Genomic DNA, 21,556 nt, shown 5'->3' with positions numbered 1-21,556 from the left:
TCACCAAAGATTCTAACACACTGCTTTCAGAGAGATATCGGACCCCAGGTCACCTCAACTCTAACCGAGCTTCTCCAAGACACATTGTGATGAACCTGTCCAAAGTCAAGACAAAAGAAAAGATTCTGCAAGCTGCCAGGAGTAAGCACCAGTTGACCTACAGGGGAAAATCCATCAGAATGACGGCAGACTTCTCTAATGAAACTTTCCAAGCAAGAAGACAATGGTCATCTACCTTTAATCTACTTAAACAGAACAATTTTCAGCCCAGAATTCTGTACCCTGCTAAGCTAAGCTTCAAAATTGACAGAGAAATCAAATCATTTACGGATATACAAACATTGAGGAAATTCGCCACAAGACCAGCTCTACAGGAAATACTTCAACCTGTTCTGCACACTGACCACCACAATGGATCAGCAGCAAAGTAAGAACTCAGAAATCAAAGGACAGAACCTAACCTCCACACTGATGCAAAAGATAAAACTAAGCAATGGACTCTCACAAAATAAGACGAATAGAATACTACCACACTTATCAATTATCTCAATAAATGTTAATGGCTTGAATTCCCCACTGAAGAGACATAGATTGGTTGACTGGATTAAAAAACACAAGCCATCCATTTGCTGTCTGCAAGAAACACACCTGGCTTCAAAAGACAAATTAAAGCTCCGAGTCAAGAGTTGGAAGACAATTTTTCAGGCAAATGGAATTCAGAAGAAAAGAGGAGTTGCAATCTTATTTTCAGATACATGTGGATTTAAAGCAACTAAAGTCGAAAAAGACAAAGATGGTCACTTTATATTGGTCAAGGGAAAAATACAACAAGAAGACATTCCAATTCTGAATATTTATGCACCCAATTTAAATGCTCCCAGATTGGAAAGACTTCATGAAGAAGACTGCCATGGCAACGGCAACAACAACAAAAATAAACAAATGGGACTTCATTAAACTGAAAAGCTTCTGTACAGCTAAGGAGACAAACACATGAAAAAATGTTCATCATCTCTATATATTAGAGAAATGCAAATCAAAACAACCCTGAGATATCATCTAACCCCAGTGAGAATGGCCCACATCACAAAATCTCAAAACTGCAGATGCTGGCGTGGATGTGGAGAGAAGGGAACACTTTTACACTGCTGGTGGGACTGCAAACTAGTACAACCTTTCTGGAAGGAAGTATGGAGAAACCTCAAAGCACTCATGCTAGACCTCCCATTTGATCCTGCAATCCCATTACTGGGCATCTACCCAGAAGGAAAAAAATCCTTTTATCATAAGGACACTTGTACTAGACTATTTATTGCAGCTCAATTTACAATCGCCAAATGTGGAAACAGCCTAAATGCCCCCCAACCCAGGAATGGATTAACAAGCTGTGGTATATGTATACCATGGAATACTATTCAGCTATTAAAAAAAATGGAGACTTTACATCCTTCGTATTAACCTGGATGGAAGTGGAAGACATTATTCTTAGTAAAGCATCACAAGAATGGAGAAGCATGAATCCTATGTACTTAATTTTGATATGAGGACAATTAATGACAATTAAGGTTATGGGGGGAAGCAGAAAGAGGGATGGAGGGAGGTGGTGGGGCCTTGGTGTGTGTCACACTTTATGGGGGCAAGACATGATTGCAAGAGGGACTTTGCCTGACAGTTGAATCAGTGTAACCTGGCTTATTGTACCCCAACAATAAAAAAAAAGTCAGTTCACCTGATTCAGGAAGCAATTAAATTAGGCTAGTCTGACATATTGACTATTTAAGTTAAAGGCAATTGAAAGATAACACGTACAAAAAGATAACTGTCTTTCCTAATCTTCATGCTGTTTCCTTATTTCTTTTTGTTTGCTTTGGCTATATCATGCATGAACATGCTGTTTCCTAAAATCAGGGATGAAATTCTCATAAAAAAAACACATAACACTCTTATTCTCGAGGAGGAGATATTGAGTATTTCTCTTTGAATCCTGTGTCTGTCCCATACCATGAGTCTGTTCCAACTCTTGAACAAGCTAACATCTTGCCTCAGATCCCTCTCTTTTTATTAAATGGAAAAGTATTCATCAAGCACCTACTTTGTCCCAAACGCTCTGTTAAGCAGGTGGTACACAGTGGTGAAAAAATTTATAGAGTCACTGTCCTCGTTGAACTTATTATCAAATGTGGCAATCAAACAAAAAACACCTCACACATTTCAATATATGAAGACAACACAAGCTGATAATCCCCTTAGAATGGAAAAGAGAGAAATGGGATCTACAAGGCGTACTTAACATCAACCATGAATAATCAATGAAGAATCACAAAGAATGTCCAAGCAGTCTTATTTCAGGTTAAGTTACACATTTCAGACTGATACAAAGTTCTCAGTTGGGAAAGATTCCGCAGTAGCTTCTTTCTTGTCTCTAAGTCACACATACAGCCTCTGGAACTTAGAATAAGAAACATCTTGTGATCCACGTGACTGGCAAAAGGAACCTCCATACTTTACCACACAAATCTGGTCTACGTGCCTGTCTTCATTCTCCTATCATTCTGTTCTTTAAGCATGAAATGTTTAATTGCTGTGACAGGTAAAATTATTCATTTTGGTAAAAGCCACCAAGTTAGTGACCTGGCTCAAGTATCTGAAAAAATAGGCACAAGTAACTAATGACATTTGTTCCCCACAATAAACAACCAAAAATTGCATCATTCATTCTTTATTAAAAGAGGGTCTGGGGCACATTGGCCTACAAATGGAAATTTAACAAGTCTCTACTACAATGATCTGTAAATGAAAAAATACTATGAAGTGAAATTTCAGAAAAATTTCCATGTAGTTCTCTGGTCACCAATGTTGGATAAATATTTGGGAAAATACCCAGAAAAAAACACTTTTGGATTACAATCTATGTGAGTCCATGAAGTAGAACCAGTGTGGGCCTCCAAAATAGATGCACTATTTTATTTATTTATGGAACATATTTTCACTCCTGAAATAAAAATGTCATCACTCTATTTCTTGGCATCTTAAAGATTTAACTTGTTACTAGAGCACAGTAGACTTCAGGTCAGTACAATAATTTTGAAAAGTAATTCTGCAATAGCTACAAAAATGTATAAGCACACATACCATTCATCTCATTTGTCCCATGTTAACAAATTTATCACACAGATATACAGACACCCAGACACATGAACATGTAAAACAAAGTGTCTATTCAAGCATTGTCTTAATGATAATAATCCAGTAATGATGTGGAAGTTCTTAATAGTGAAGTGGACTAATAGACTGTAGTATATGTTATGAAAATATATGTATCTATTGAAAACAAGTGACAGCCAAACTTTATTGAAGGGGGGGGATCCCCTCATCCCCTCATGCACTTTTTGGTTTTGTTGTTTTTGGGCTGGCGCCCTACCCCCTTTGAGCCAAAGGCACTGCCCTTTTCATGCACTTTTAAACATGGAAAACTCAAAAAGTCAAACACATTCACATCAACAATGAACTATGTTTTCACTACTTCTTAAATTTAATTAAAGGACAACAGGTTACTAGCCAAATATCGTATGGTTTCCCAAAGTCAGACTATATATAACAACACTTTTCTTTGCCATATTTTTATCAAAGCCCTTTCATCTCACTATTGTGCAAACTGTAGATAAGTGGATTCAGCAGAGGTGTAAGCAGTGAGTAAGCCAATGATATCAGTTTTTTGGCTTCTGGTGAGTAGCCAGATCTGGGTTGCAAATAAGTTATGTTGGCTGTGCCATAGAAAAGGATCACAGATGTGAGATGAGAGGCACAGGTGGAAAAGGCCTTTTGCCTCTCAGTAGTTGATGTTATCTTCAGGATGGCATAAAGAATTCAAATGTAAAACAAAAGTGTCAACAAGAAAGGAATCATAACAATCAAAATAGTAGCTATGAAGGCATATATTTCAAACACAAATGTGTCTGTACATACAAGGTCTAGCACTGCTGGAGCTTCACAAGATATATGATTAATTTCACTGGAGCCACAAAAGGGAAAACTAAATACCCATGTGTTTTGCACAATAGCCCCCATGATCACTAAACCCCATGAGAATATTACCAATTTTATAAAAACTCTTTTGTTCATAATCAATGGATAATTCAGTGGATGGCAAATTGCAGCAAATCGGTCATAAGCTATTGCTCCCAGGAGAAAACATTCCATCCCACCAAAAATAATAATGAAATACATCTATGGAAAACAGCTCACAAAAGACATCACAGTTTTCTCAGTGGAGAGGACCACCAGCATTTCAGGCATGACGACTGCACTGAAACTCACTTCCACCACAGATAAGTTCAGGAGGAACAGGTACATGGGAACATGGAGACTCTTGTCCAGGGAGATGACAACTATAATGATGCCATGATGGCATTTCCCTTCAGGGCCACCAGGTGAATAAAACCCCAAAGAGTGGCTTTTGGAGTTCAAGAAATGTAGAAAAGCCCAGGAGAGTGAATTCAACCACAGAGCTTTGATTTTGCTTTTTCATTTTTAGTTAGTGGAGCCCTACATTCCTTTTATAAACATAGCATGTAAAGTCTACAACAAAGTCACAGTCCCGTCTCCAGAAATTCATGGCAAAGAACAAAAGGAGAGTCCATCCTGTCAGAAATTGATTTTGGGAATTTTGGAGAATGGCCAATTACTTGGAATAATGAATCTTTAAAATATAAAAGGAAAAGTATGAAATTCTGGCTCAGAAATATTATTTGATGACTACTAAATAATATCAAAGATCTCCTTTTACTTGTCCACTCTGCAGTTTGAAAATTAAACAGTCTTAAAGCAAATAAAATATGTTATGACTTAAGTTCCACTTCTTTAAATAGTTATGCATAACATTTTTTCTCAATTTTAAATAAATATAAAACTCAAGACCACAAAATAGTGTTAAAAAGTGCATGGATTGAAATAAAAAACCTCAATAATTTTGATGACAACTGAGAAATTGAAAGCCACAGCAAGCATTTATTAGGTTCAGTGCCTGAGACTTCATTAAATGTGATGGCACTGTAGAAACACATATCCTATCCTTCCTAATCTGTGGCTTATGTGCTGATTTCTGCCCACTTTGCAGATAACAAATCATATTAGGATTGACCTAGATGAAAAATGTTTAAGGTCAGTTCTTCGTGTCTCATCTTAGTGGCCTTGATGACCTTGGGAAAAGACCATTTTTTGGTCACGGTGAACCTGTAATTTGAAAGATTCCACTCTCCCCTCTGTTTCTCTCTTGTTTTTGATTTCTTTCTTGTTTTGACCTTACTTTCCACCTCATAAAATTCATTTAATAATTGTTTACTCAACAAGCACTAATTGACCACCTACCATGTTCTAAGCTTTATATGCTAAGGGGAATATTTGACTCAGACATCAGCAAAGGGCTCACCTCATTACGAAAAATACTTCTGACCCTATAAGCATGACTCTGTACAGCCCACTTCTTGTATCTTGCTACACTTTCTTCTTATTATACCAATTTAACATAAACATATATCTTTTCTGAAATGTATATACACATTCATATATATAGGAAATTCTAAATATCTCACTAAAATACAAACCTCAGCTGGGGAAAGACTTAGCTTCCTTCTTTGTTATATCTCAGTGCCTACAACTGTTCCTGGCCCATCAGAGATGCTAAGTCAGTGTTGGTTAAATAAATGAATAAAACTTTTAGAAAAATCAAGATTCTACTTATAAAAGAGTGTCTTAAAGAAAAGTAATCCAAGTACACGACATAATTGGGAAGGAGAAGCAATAAGATGTGCTTTAGAATTTATATGGGGAAAGGATAAATTCTTAAAGAGAAGGGAGGAGAAAACCACAATCACAGGATGCCTTGGGTGGGAAGAAGAAGGCATAAGGATGATGGCCCAGTTGTCTGACTCAAAGGTGCTTTATGACAACATACAACTGGAATGGAGGCCTACTGGCCTTTGTGGGATGATTTGAAAACCAGAGGAAATTCACTGTGGGTGATGAGGAAGACAGGAAGACAGACAGCCACAGCAAGTTGAAAAATACAATGTTGTCTTAGTGTAGATTTGTAGGAATATAGAAGACAGTGAAAGACAAATTCATTTATTCCTGAATTTGACAATAGTCATGTAATAAAAACAAATGCCCATATTCAGCACAATAATTATGTTCTCAATGTCAAAAATTATTCCATAATTACTAAAATGTGTTCTAAAGCAGTGGTTCTGAACCTGTGGGTCATGATTCATAGGAACTGTATCAAAGGTCTGTGGCATTAGGAAGGTTGAGAACCACTGCTCTAGAGGATCAAGTATTTCAAATATTTCAAATTATATATAAAACCAGTACATTGTACCCCATAATTTCATTAATGTACACAGCTATGATTTAATTTAAAAAAAAAGAAAGACAGAAAGCAGGTGATTAGTAACCTGCCTGTTAAAAAAAAAAGAAAGAAAGGAAGGAAGGAAAAAAAATTACAGGCCAATACCCCTTCTGAACATAGATAGAAAATCCTCCAGAAAATACTAGCAAACCAAATTTAGTAACTCATTTAAAGTCTCATTCACCATAATCAAGTGGAATTGATCCCAGGAATGTAAGAATGCTTCCACATATATAAATCAATAAATGAGATATACCACATTAACAAAATAAGGGACAAAGCAACATGATCACCTTAATAGACACAAGAAAAGCATTTGACAAAATTCAACACCTGTTCACAATAAAAACTCTCAACAATTTAGGGTGAAAAAGAATGCATTTCATGCAACAAGCCCACAGCTAACATCATACTCAGTGGTGTAAATTTGAGAGCTTTCCCTTTAAGATCTGGAACAAAACAAGGATACCCTTCTTTTCAACATAGTACTAGAAGTAATGTCACAATTGCCAGAACAATTGTGCAAGAAAAACAAGGAAAAGAAATCTAAATAGGAAAGAAAGAGGTGAAAATGTCCCTGTGTGCTGATGACATGATATTCTACTGTTATTTAGAAAATCTTAAAATCTCCCTGAAAAACACCTGTTAGAACTGATAAATTTGGAGGAGGAGACAAGATGGCTGACTGAAGCCAGCTTTCCACAGAGGTTCCCGTCCAGAAGGAGAGTTAAAGGACAAAAATTCAGCAAGTAACCTGGTGGACTTGAGCTGCACTAAGAGAGAAGGTTGAAGAATGCACATCAACCCCACTGAGGTGAGCTGTGACCACAAGGATACAAACAAAAGGTACAAAATCCATCACCAAGCGGATGGGAGTCCCCTCCCCCATGAGAACAGCTCGGAGTGCCCCACAAACAATCAGGCAGAGTTCAAATGTCCTCCCACTACACTCCACGGGAGAGAACCTCTAAAAACTGGACCTACCTCCCCTACTAGGGTGCCATGGCATCCTCCTGCCAGGCATAAAACTGTATAAAACTGTATATAGTCTCTATCTGGAATTCTAAGCTCCCAGCGCTACCCTCCACTCACACTGAGGTCTGGAGGACAGTCCTCCAGGAGTTCAGAGACTTGGGTGATTTCTCAAGGGGTGTGGACGGTGCCTGGACTGCAGCTGGTCAGCACTGGCTCTGGGGCACAGGAGTGAGAAGAGGACGGTCGGCGGAGAGGGACCACACTGGAGCAGCGGTTCCCTGAGGCACAGTGTGACATCCGTCTTTTGGTGACAATATGGCCAGGCTTAAAACTGTGTAAAACTGTGTGTGTTCTCTTCCTGCAACACTGGGCTTCCAGTGCTCCCCTCCGCTCTCATTCCAAGGTCTTGAGGCCTGTCCCCCAGGAGTCCCGAATCTTGGGCGATTGCTCAAGGGGTGTAGACAGTGCCGGAGCTGCAGCCAGTCAGTGCAGACTCTGGTACGCAGGAGTGGAGAGAGGACGGTTGGCCGGAAGGGAGCTACACTGGAGCAGCGGTTCCCTGAGCCATAAAACAGCAGCCCTCTTTTGCTAGCAATACGGCTCACTACCGAATATTCTGCAGCCACACCCCCTGTCTCCCTGGGCAACCAGAGACTGTGAGTATGGGATTTGCCTGAGGCAAAACCAACTTGCAAACCAGGGAAAGTCCCAGGGTGGGGCTGACCCAGAGGTCTGCTTTACTGAACCTAAGATGCACCTGGCCCTCAGGGGATCTTAAGCCTATAGATAATACAAGAGCAAAGACAAGCTGATTTGGAACTCAATTCAGCTTCTCTTCTGCAGGGGAACCGCACAGTTGTTCTGTTCTGCTCTGTCAGTGACATTAATCAGGGGTGAGACTGGACCTGAGTGAAAACCCCCCAACCTTCATCAAGCGCCCGAGGATGTCAGGCCTCACCTCCTCCTGCTAGAGAGACGCAGAGTGCAGCAGCCCAGCAGTCTTCCTTGTGATTCAGGTAGGTGCAAACTCCTGGAGTACCGGTTCACTACAGACAACTGGGTCAGCCAACTGCAGGGCTTACAGTGACTGGGTGTGACAGTGGTGCAAGGTGGGGAAGGAGGCATCAATCTTCCCAGACTGATCTATTGGCTGGGTGGCTCCTAGTGACTCCATGCAGCACTGGAGCAAGCCACACCAGAGTAGTCACCAGACCCCTGTGATCCAGTTCCCAGAGACCTCTTAAACTCTCTCACCCAAGATGGGTGCAGACTGAGACAATTGATTTGTACCTTTTCAACTGAACCAGTCGCCTAAGGACAAGTCAGATGCTGCCCTGGGTGCATGGTGGTAGGAAGGTTTGATTCTCCTTTTCCAATTGTTTGCCTGTGGGGGCGGGGTGACTTAATTGATGATATTTCTCAACAGCTGAGACTTCAATCCAGAGTATCTGTTTCACTAGGGTGGAACAGAAACCAGCTGAAAACTAGACAGAACCACTTAGCCCCACCACACCAGACAGGACCCCAGTTTGTCAGGCCACAACACTGTACATGCCCTTGACAAATCCCCAGGGGAAAAAAAATCAAAGGGACTAAAACAACTATGGGGTGGAATCAGTGGAAAAACTCTGGTAACACGAATAACCAGAATAAATCAACACCCCCACCCTCGCCCCCAAAGGAAAGATATGGCAGATGTAACTGAAGATCCCATTCATAAACAATTGGCTGAGATGTCAGAAATCGAATTCAGAATTTGGATTGCAGACAAGATTAACAAAGTAGAATTCGAGGAGAAATTCAAAAGTTGTCTCAAGAATTTAACGAATTTAAAGACAAAACTGCCAAAGACTTAGACACACTTAGAAGCAAGAATTTGCAGCTCTCAAAGATCTGAAAAATACAGTAGAATCCCTCAGCAACAGAATGGAGCAAGCAGAAGAAAGGATTTCTGACATTGAAGATAAAGCCTTTGAACACTCCCAAACTCTCAAAGAGGAAGAGAAATGGAGAGCAAAAATCAATCATTCTCTCAGAGAGCTCTGGGATAATTCGAAGAAGGTAAATATTCGAATCATTGGAGTTCCTGAGACAGATGAAGTGGCCTCGCTGGGCACAGAGGCCCTTCTACATGAAATTATGAAAGAGGATTTTCCCGACATACCTAGAGATTCTGAAATTCAGATAGCGGACAGCTTCAGAACCCCAGCACGACCCAACCCCAATAGGATATCCACCAGGCATATCATAATTAACTTCACTAAAGTTAATATGAAGGAGAAAATTCTCAAAGCTGCCAGGAGAAAGAAAACCATTACCTTCAAAAGGAACAATACGAGAATGACTGCAGATCTCTCTGCTGAAACTTTTTAAGCCAGAAGAGGGTGGTCATCGACTTTTAATCTCCTAAAGCAAAATAACTTTCAACCCCAGATCTTGTATCCAGCTAAGCTGAGTTTCATTTATGATGCAGAAATTAAATACTTCAATGACATTCATATGTTGAAAAAATTTGCCATAACCAAACCAGCTCTTCAGGATATTCTCAGACCTATTCTCCAAAATGACCAACCCAATACTATACCACAAAAGTAAACTCACTCAGAAACTTGGGATCAAACTCCAATTTCCACACTGGCAAAAGGATTAAAAATGTCCACTGGACTTTTGAGAAACTCGATACCCAAAACTTCACCAGACTTATCAATATTCTCCATTAATGTGAACGGCTTAAACTGTCCTCTAAAGAGGCATAGGTTAGCTGACTGGATACAAAAACTCAGGCCAGATATTTGCTGCATACAAGAGTCACATCTTAACTTAAAAGACAAATACAGACTCAGGGTGAAAGGATGGTCATCCATATTTCAGGCAAATGGTAATCAGAAAAAAGCAGGTGTTGCAATTTTATTTCCAGATACAATAGGCTTTAAACCAACAAAAGTAAGGAAGGACAAGAATGGTCACTTCATATTTGTTAAGGGTAATACTCAATATGATGAGATTTCACATATTAATATCTATGTACCCAACCAGAATGCACCTCAATTTATAAGAGAAACTCTAACAGAAATGAGCAACTTCATTTCCTCCAGCTCCATAATAGTCGGAGATTTCAACACTACTTTGGCAGTCTTGGATGGATCCTCCAACAAGAAGCTGAGCAAACAAATCTTACATTTAAATCTAACCATTCAGCATTTAGATTTAGCAGACATCTACAGAACATTTCATCTCAACAAAACTGAATACACATACTTCTCATCAGCCCATGCAACTTACTCCAAAATTGATCACATCTTAGGTCACAAGTCTAACCTCAGGAAATTTAAAGGAATAGAAATTATTCCATGCATCTTCTCGGACCACCATGGAATAAAACTTCAGCCGAGTAACAACAGGAATCTGCGTACTCATACAAAAACATGGAAGTTAAATAACCTTATGCTGAATGATAGCTGGGTCAGAGATGAGATTAAGAAAGAAATCGCCAATTTTTTGGAACAAAACGACACTGAAGACACAAACTATCAGAACCTCTGGGACACTGCAAAGGCAGTTCTAAGAGGGAAATTCATACACTGCAAGCCTTCCTCACAGGGCGGAAAGAGAGGAAGTTAACAACTTAATGGGACATCTCAAGCAACTGGAAAAGGAAGAATATTCCAACCCCAAACCCAGTAGAAGAAAACAAATAACCAAAATTAGAGCAGAATTAAATGACATTGAAAACAAAAGAATTATACAACAGATCAATAAATCAAAAATCTGGTTTTTTGAAAAGGTCAATAAAATAGATAAACCTTTGGCCAACCTAATCAGGAAAAAAAAGAGTAAAATCTCTAATCTCATCAATCAGAAACGACAAAGACGAAATAACAACAGACTCCTCAGAAATCCAAAAAATCCTTAATGAATATTACAAGAAACTTTATTCTCAGAAATATGAAAATCTGAAGGAAATTGATTGATACTTGGAAGCACGTCACCTTCCAAGACTTAGCCAGAATCAAGTGGAAATATTAAACAGGCCCATATCAAGTTCGGAAATAGCATCAACTACACAAAACCTCCCTAAAAAGAAAAGCCTGGGACCAGATGGTTTCACGTCAGAATTCTACCAAACTTTTAAAGAAGAATTAGTACCTATTACTAAATATTAGTAATTATTATTAATTAGTAATTATTAGTAATTATTACTAATATTTAGTAATAGGTACTAATTACCTATACTAATTAGTACCTATTACATATTACTCAACCTGTTCCAACAGGTAGAAAAAGAAGGAAGACTACCCAACATGTTCTATGAAGCAAACATCAGCCTGATCCCCAAACCAGGAAAAGACCCAAGAAGAAAAGACAATTATAGACCGATATCACTAATGAATATAGATGCAAAAATATTCAACAAGATCCTAACAAACAGAAACCATAACACAACAAACAAATTATACATCATGACCAAGTCGGTTTTATCCCAGGGTCTCAAAAAAGGCTGGTTCAATATACGTAAATCTATAAATGTAATCCAGCATATAAACAAATTAAAAAACAAAGACCATATGATTCTCTCAATCGATGCAGAAAAAGCTTTTGATAATATCCAGCATCTCTTCATGATCAGAACACTTAAGAAAATTGGTCTAGAAGGGACATTTCTTAAACTGATAGAGACCATCTACAGCAAACCCACAGCCAATATCATATTGAATGGAGTTAAATTGGAATCATTTCCACTCAGATCAGGAACCAGACAAGGTTGCCCATTGTCTCCACTGCTTTTTAACATTGTAATGGAAGTTTAGCCACCGCAATTAGGGAAGAAAAGGCAATCAAGGGTATCCATATAGGGTCAGAAGAGATCAAACTTTCGCTCTTCGCAGATGATATGATTGTATATCTGGAAAACACTAGTGACTCTACTACAAAACTCTTAGAAGTGATCAAGGAATACAGCAGCGTCTCAGGTTACTAAATCAACATTCGTAAATTGGTAGCCTTTATATATACCAACAATAGTGAATTTGAAAAAACAGTTAAGGACTCTATCCCATTCACAGTAGTGCCAAAGAAGATGAAATATTTGGGAATTTATCTAACAAAGGACATGAAAGATTTCTACAAAGAGAACTATGAAACTCTAAGAAAAGAAATAGTTGAAAATATTAACAAATGGAAAAACATACCATGCTCATGGCTGGGAAGAATCAACATTGTTAAAATGTCCATACTACCCAAAGCAATATATAATTTCAACGCAATCCCTATTAAATCTCTACTGTCATACTTTAAAGATCTTGAAAAAACAATACATCATTTTATATGTAATCAGAAAAAACCTCAAATAGCCAAGACATTACTCAGAAATAAAAACAAAGCAGGAGGAATTACGCTACCAGACCTCAGACTATACTACAAATCGATAGTGATCAAAACAGCATGGTATTGGCACAAAAACTAGAAGTAGATGTCTGGAACAGAATAGAGAACCAAGAGATGAATCCAGCTACCTACCATTATTTAATCTTTGACAAGCCAATTAAAAACATTCAGTGGGGGAAAGATTCCCTATTTAACAAATGGTGCTGGGTGAACTGGCTGGCAACCTGTAGAAGACTGAAACCGGACCCACACCTTTCACCATTAACTAAGATAGACTCTCACTGGATTAAAGATTTAAATTTAAGACATGAAACTATAAAAATACTAGAGGAGAGTGCAGGGGAAATCCTTGAAGAAATCAGTTTGGGCAAGTATTTTATGAGGAGGACCCCCCCCCCCCCGGCAATTGAAGCAGCTTCAAAAATACACTACTGGGACTTGATCAAACTAAAAAGGTTCTGCACAGCTGAGAACACAGTAAGTAAAGCAAGCAAACAGCCCTCAGAATGGGAGAAGATATTTGCAGGTTTTGTCTCCAATAAAGGTTTAATAACCAGAATCCACAGAGAACTCAAATGCATTAGCAAGAATAGAACAAGGGATCCCATCACAGGCTGGGCAAGGGATTTGAAGAGAAACTTCTCTGAAGAAGACAGGCGCGCGGCCTTCAGACATATGAAAAAATGCTCATCATCTTTAATCATCAGAGAAATGCAAATCAAAACTACTTTGAGATATCATCTAACTCCAGTGAGACTAGCCTATATCACAAAATCCCAAGACCAGAGATGTTGGTGCGGATGTGGAGAAAAGGGAACACTTTTGCACTGCTGGTGGGAATGCAAATTAATACATTCCTTTGGAAAGAAATATGGAGAACACTTAGAGATCTAAAAATAGATCTGCCTTTCAATCCTGTAATCCCTCTACCCAGAAGACCAAAAATCACATCATAACAAAGATATCTGTACCAGAATGTTTATTGCAGCCCAATTCATAATTGCTAAGTCATGGAAGAAGCCCATGTGTCCATCGATCCACGAATGGATTAATAAATTGTGGTATATGTATACCATGGAATATTATGCAGCCTTAAGGAAAGATGGAGACTTTACCTCTTTCATGTTTACATGGATGGAGCTGGAACATATTCTTCTTAGTAAAGTATCTCAAGAATGGAAGAAAAAGTACCCAATGTACTAAATTACTATGAAACTAATTTAGCATTTTCACATGAAAGCTATAACCCAGTTACAACCTAAGAATAGTGGTAAGGGGGAAAGGGAGGGGAGGAAGGGGGTGGGGGATTGAGGGAAGGGGGTTGGTGGGATTATACCAGTGGTGCATCTGACAAGGGTATATGTGAAATTTGGTAAATGTGGAATGTAAGTGTCTTGACACAGTAACTGAGAGAATGCCAGGAAGGCTATGATAACCAGTGTGATGAAAGTGTGTCAAACGGTCTGTGAAGCTAGTGAATGATGCCCCATGATCATATCAATGTACACAGCTATGATTTAATAAAAAAATAGAACTGAAAAATTCAGTCAAATTGCATGTTATAGAATCAACATACCAAAACAGTGGTGTTTCTATAAAGTAACGCAAACAATCCCCCCAAAAATTAAGATAACAATTCCATATGCAATAGCATCAAAAAGAAATGTTCAACAATAAATCTAACCAAGGAAGTTAATGATCTGTACACTGAAAACTATAAAACATTGATGAAATGACCTGGAAAAGACACAAATAAATGAAAAGATACCCTGTGTTTTATGTAATAAGTGAGTCAATATTATTAAAATGTTCATACCATCCAAAGTAGTCTACAGATTTGTTGGAATCCCTATTAAAATTCCAAAGTCATTTGTCACAGAAATCGAAAAAATTAGATGAAACCATTAGAGACTCTGAATAGCCAAAGTAGTCTTGACCAAAAGAACAAAGCTGAATCACACTCCTTGATTTCAAAACATATTATAAAGCTATTACAATCAAAGCAACGTGGTATACTGGCATAAAAATATACCATGGGTCATTACAAAAGTTCTGAGATACATAAAAATCAAGAAATGTAAAATTGATGCAGATGGAAGCAAAGGAAGCCCTCCCAACAACATCAATAATCCAAGCAAGTTGAAACTTGCATCTGTGAATCAAAAAGGATGCTGTCAACTATGTTTTTTGGAAGTGAAATAATGGGAACAGAACAAAGCCTGTCTCGAAACTTTTGTAGTGACCTACATACATGTACACCAACGGAATGGGATATTTTGGGGGATAGAAAGCCTAGAAATAAACTCAAGTATCTACAGTCAATTGATTTTCAAGAAAGATACCAAGAACACACAAGGGAGAAGGGTCAGTCTCTTCAGTAAGTGCTGTTAGGAAAACTGGATATTCACATGCAAAAGAGTGAAATTGGACCCATATCTCACACCATGTACAAATTGTCAATTCAAAATGGATTAGAGACTTAAATGTAACACCTAAAACTGTAAAACTTTTAATTTGTACAAGAAAACGTAAGGAAATGCTCCATGACATTGATCTGGGCAATAAATTCTCATATATGACTCAAAAAACACAAGTCAACAAAAGCAAATACAGACAAATGAGATTACACCAAGCTGAAAATCTTCTGCATAGAAAAGGAAACAACACCATGAAGAGACAACACAGAGATTAGGAAAAAATACTTGCAAACAACATATCTGATTAAGAGGTTAATATCTAAAATATTTAAGGAACTCAACTCAATAGCCAAAAAAAGAAAACTAACTTACAAATGGGCTAATAATCTGAATGGATATTACTCAAAAGAAGACACAGTTAACAGATGCATGAAAAAACATGTGCAACATCTCTAATCACCAGGGAGATGCAAATTAACACCATGATGAGATAACAACTAACACCTCCAAGAAGAGCTATTATCAAAAAGACAAATGATAACAAGTGTTGGCAAGGATGTGAAGAAAAAGAAACCTTTGTACACCATTGGTGGGAGTGTAAATTGGTACAACCATTTTAGAAAATAGTATAAGTTTCCTCAAAAAAACTAAAAATAGAATTACCATATGATTCAGCAATTTCATTCCTGGGTATATATCCAAAAGAATTGAAATAGGTATATAAAGAGATATCTATACCTCCCCCCATGAAATAATAGTGCTTTGAGTTTGCATTTTGATAACCATTCAAATCTTATTAGTAACTACAAATACAAATAGGATAGAAAAGAATCAAAGGACAAAATATCTAGAATTGACAAGAACTTGGGAAAGGGAAACACTCATGCTCTGTTGAAGAGTGAGTTGTTGCTGTAACCTGACTGGAGGGAAATCTGACGTAGTAATCACACTAGTCATTTAATGTGGTACCCTTTGAACTGCCAGGTTTATTTCCTGAAACTTAACACGTAATAAGTGCACAAAATATACTAGGGATGTTCATTATAACATGTTTTTACTAGTGAAAAGTTGGAAATAAAATATTCACTTACAAGATATTGGTCACATTGATTATATTTACTCATTAAGAATAAAATGTAGTTAAAAAGAATGAAACACAAAACGATTCAAAAAGATACTCTTAAAAAATTAATAAAATGAACAAACTAAAAAAATATGGTATAGAGTCTCATTCTTTTTTATAAAAAATAGACATAGTGTTTTTACAAAAATAGGAAAAACCGGAATAATGCAAATCAGTCTGGAGTTACTATCTGCAGAAATGAGATAGGGGGTGACAGTAGAGGTACTTTTTAGAGACATTTTGGCATGATTTTAATATCTATGAACATCTCTATCTTAAAGTAAATAAATTACTTTTGTCATAAATTAAAAAGCAAATTTTTTAAGAATAGAAAATGAAATTGAGATTTAAGTTTTTTATTTTTAGACATACATAATAGTTACACAGATTTAGGAAGTACATGTGATATTTTGGCACAAGCATACAATATGTAATGAACAAATCCTGGTAACTGGGATATTCTTCACTTCAAACATTTATTATTTCTTTGTGTTGGGAACAATTCAAATCTTCTCTTCCAGCTATTCTGAAATACATATGTATACATTACTGTTAAAAACTTCAAATAAGCAACCTAACAATGCATCTTAAAGAAATAGAAAAGCAAGAGCAAACTACACCCAAAATTAGTCGAAGAAAGTGTAGCGGGGAGAGGGGAAAATTCAGGATTTCAAATGGTTGAGTAAAGAGTGTCCTCATAAAAATTACTCCCAAATTACAAAATTAATGGGAAACATGAATCTACACTTCATATACAAAAAAGCTAGGATGTAACCTAAATTACTATATGGGAAAGGGAGTGCCCAATACAATGAGATCAAATGATGTGTGTCATTTGATGATGAAGGAACAGTTCAGACAAAGAGAGAAGCACCGAGTTCTCCAGAGCTGAAGTTTTCAAACTGTGGTTCCTGGATTAAGAGCATCAGAAGGACCATGGAACTTGTTGGAAATTCAGGGTATTAGGCTCTAGCATAGATCTACCAAAACAGAAAATTTTTGTATGAATCTCAATAATATGTGTTTTAATTATCCATACAGGTGATTCCAATACACACTAAAGTTTGAAAAATCATGGCAAGTGACAGTCCTTGGGAAAAAAAAGAAAGAAAAAAACATAATCTTTTTGTTTGGAACTAAGAGAACTACAAGGTAGTTAAAGGCTTCCCTGGAACTGCTTGACATAATTTAGAAGCTATGAAGCATGGATAAACAAAGGATCACAATGTCGTACCCAGCAAAAGGACCCCTAAAAGCCCCTAACTGTCTCAGCCTGAGTCCCTGCACATCTCAAACCCCCCCTTTGGGTTAATTCCTCAGACAGGTTTCAGAAGAGAACAAGGAAGTTCCCTGAGTTCTCAAGAACTCCTAGCAACAGGTAACAATGGGAAAACTATTTGTGAGTAGCATAATATGAGGCAATGTGAGCTCCAATTATCGGATGACAGGGAGCAATAGATGGGAATTACTCATCTTCCTCATGAAAATTAAGTTGTGTTATGCAGTAATGCTTCTCAAACTAGTTTAAAGTATATCCAAGTCATGTGAGGATCTTATGAAAATGCAAATTAGAATTCTTGGAGTCTAGGATGAGACCTCAGATTCTACGTTTTGAATATCCTAAATGATGCCCATGTGTCAAGCCCACAGTTGAATAGCAGGTTTATAAAGGACATTACTGCTAACCATGAGTAATCCCTGCTAATTTAACACAAGATCACGCCCCCTCTTCAAACAAACATCCAATCCAAACTAAATGTTGCTATAGAGTGAATAAAAATTCTGACCAAAAATATTGCCAAAACTTGAAGTAACTTTTTCTATAAAAGAAACATGCAGGGCAGCGCCTGTGGCTCAAAAGAGTAGAGCACCAGCCTCATATACCAGAGGTGGTGGGTTCAAACCTGGCGCCAGCAAAAACTGCAAAACACACACACACGCGCACACACACACACACACACACACAAAAGTACATGCTGAAGAAAAAGGTGGAAAAACAACAGAAATTGATTAAACAAATCATAATAGGCAGGTGTCAAGAAAGGTGTCAAATGAAAAAAAAAAATCACAAATGTGATGTCCAAATGGAAGCATTGAAATAAAGGATGAGATACTGCTGGAATCCAGTAGTAAGGAGAAGACAGAATAATTCAGTAAAATAAAAGAGAAACAGTCTTCTAATGATTAAAGTGAGAAATATAGATGACTTGGAAGCTAAGAAAAAAGGTCTATACATGGTTAATATATCTAGAAACCTAATAAAAAGTTTAAAGAATTGTCTCTATCTCATAAAGTTGGTTCGATATTAAATCAAAGAAAAGTGTACGGATCTTGAAACAATGCCTGGCATACAAGAGCTCCAAAATGTGATAGCTTTTCTATTATTGTGATTCCTGTAATTATGACTACCACTGCTGTTATCATGGCTGATCCTTTCAGAAACACTAAATGTTTCCATTAGCATTATACTCATCATCATCGTCATCATTATCTTTTATAAACAGATAAGCTAATGCTCACAAAGACCTAGAACAGCGGTTCTCAACATGTGAGTCACAACCCACAGGAACTGTATTAAAGGGCTGCAGCATTAGGAAAGTTGAGAACCCCTGACCTAGAAGATGGCAAAACCAGTATTTGAAATCATGTTTATTTAATGCTTGCTGCATGTTTTCACTAAGCCTTGCTCCCAGTCATTTAAATTATGTTGATGCATAATTAATTAGCATCAACAACTAGCATATATTTAAATTAAAAATGTCTAAATCATTAAAAACTTTCTACTCTATTCCACATGGAATAGAGGAATACATGGAATTGACCCGCATTTAATACCAGTACAGATTGTTTTATTCTGTCTGCTGTAATTGCAGATCAAATGTGGATTAAGCAGCCTTGGTTTCCATCTAGTGGAACCTTGGTCTGTCATTCCAAATATACACTTTCCCTCTCACAAGTTAAAGTATCAATACCCAAAATTCTGCAATTGTGTTGCGGCCAGACATGGAGATGCGCTCACATTCATCTGCAAGAAAAGATTTATACAACCCAATGGGTTCGTTGCACAGTTACATTGTGTCGGGGTCCCTTCATTGTCACCACTTATCAGCTGGGACTGGCCAGGTCTCCAGCCCTCGGCTTATTTAGGTTCCAGACACTGACCACTAGGCTACCTTCCTCGGGAACAATAGCTCTTAGATGCCTAAGGGCTATTTGCTTTAGCAGAAGGGAAAGAGAGAGAAAGACAGTATTTGAGGAAGTAAAGCAGTCTTAGTAAGAAGAATACATCTTAGCAGACTTTAGCAGCCTTTTGTAGAGAAAGAGACGCCATACAGGCACTCTGCAGGCAGAAGAAGCCACAGAGTCAGAGTGAGCAGATCCGTAATAGAATACACGCCCTAACCGCCCTCTCGTCCAGCTCTTATAAACATACTCCCGTGGCTCTTAACACCACAGGTGTAGAGACTGCCAATCACTGATGCTCTCATCTGGCGAGCTCTCATGCTCGTTAGGAGAGCCAATTCTCTCCCTATGACCTTTTTATCAAGATGTTACATTGTCAAGCTATACAAGAGTTTCTTATAACTCTCACTCCTTGCCATAATCTATACAGGCCGCTACAACATTACACCCTTTCTGGGTGAAGGGCACACCTGTAATTGTGACTTAAAATATGCAAAAACAAACTATGGAACCAAAATGTATGTACCCCCTTAATATTCTGAAATTTAAAAAAAATTTTTTTTTAATTTTAAAAAAGAAAAGACTTACAGGCCCATGCTTGTGATCTCAGCATGGTAGGAGGTAGGAGGATCGCTTGAGGCCAGGAGTTGCAGACCATCCTGGGCAACATAGCTAAACTACATAGGTACAAAAACTAAAAAAATAAAAATGCCTGTAATCCCAGCTACATGGGAGGCTGAAGGAGAAAGATCACCTGAGCCCAAGAGCTTGAAGCTGCCGTGAGATACGATCACACTACTGCATTTTAGCCTAGATGACAGAGTGAGACTGGTTTTTAAAAAGAAAAGAAAATTAAAAAACCAAAAAACAAAAAGAAGACTTGCTGTAAAGTTGCAAAGCTTCAAGGTCAGCCTCAATTTTGAGCTCATGACACTCCCTTCTTGGAGACACCCACTCAATGACTGAGAAAGGATCTGGCATTTCCAACCCATGCAGGAAACTGCTGATAGACAATCCAGAGCTCCCTGTTGCCCTGCAAGGAGACTATGCAAGGCTGACTTAGCAGTCAGAAAGGTCCTTCTGTGAAGAATGTTTTATCTCCTTTCCTATCCCTGGTGTCTGCACTCCTAACTCCATCTGAGTGTCTGCTTCCTAGAAACCCTAACCAGCACACAGGATACTCAAAGTTGTTGGTGAAAGTAGTTGTAAAATAGGGTTTCAAGACTGGATATTCAGGACCAACTGGCCAGGAGATTCCCATCCCAAGTGGTATATGGAGTGCAGATAATTCTGGGCACAACATACAAGTTCAATGATAAAAGCTTTCAGGAATGGTGACTTGGAATTATGTACTATGGAGGGAAATTCACTGGCCAGTGAAATGATTCAGAGATGGAAATGTCCAGGGGCAGTGAAGGGATGATGTACTGTTACATCATAAACATATACTTGTAAAACTTAGAAGTTTGACCAATAAAAATTCCTTATATAATATTTCAATTGGATAAAATTTTATATTGATAAATACATAGCAATATGTATGTATATGTATGTTGATAGAGGTGTCTATATGAATCTAAAGGATACTAATTTTCTTTGGCAAAATTTCTTTTCTCATAGTTTCAGTTGACTACCAACCCCAAGACCATTCAAGAACTTTGAATCACTACTTAGCCTCAAACTCAAAGAGAATGTGGATGAGTCTGACCACATTCACCTGAGGCCAGGAGTTGCAGACCATCCTGGGCAACATAGCTAAATGTTCTCATTACCTTGGAAATGTAATGAGAGGAATTCAAGAAGACTTGAAATTACTGCTTTCTGTATGTATTATAGCAGGAATCAGACACTAGATGTATCCTGAGATATTGAACTTCCTCCTAACTCTGAGACATTGGAAAGCTCTGACAAACATCAGATTTGGTATCACAAAAGAGGAAATATCCCCTGTAGTTGACTAAACCAACATGTAAAGAAATGCCCCTAATTTTGGAATTCAAGTGGTAAAATCACTTGATTACTGGCCCTGGCTTCTGAGGGCTGAATGAAACAAGAACACTAAGGTAA

General features: G+C 37.9%; 1 pseudogene; it reads right to left on the bottom strand.

The window, feature by feature from the left end:
- Positions 1-3,583: 3,583 nt before the first annotated feature.
- On the bottom strand, positions 3,584-4,528 carry LOC128565948 (olfactory receptor 10A3-like; annotated as a pseudogene).
- Positions 4,529-21,556: the final 17,028 nt, after the last annotated feature.

The sequence above is a fragment of the Nycticebus coucang genome, chromosome 14, assembly GCF_027406575.1.
Source record: "Nycticebus coucang isolate mNycCou1 chromosome 14, mNycCou1.pri, whole genome shotgun sequence".
NCBI classification, from domain to species: domain Eukaryota; kingdom Metazoa; phylum Chordata; class Mammalia; order Primates; family Lorisidae; genus Nycticebus; species Nycticebus coucang.
This window is presented reverse-complemented; position numbering and strand designations above follow the sequence as displayed.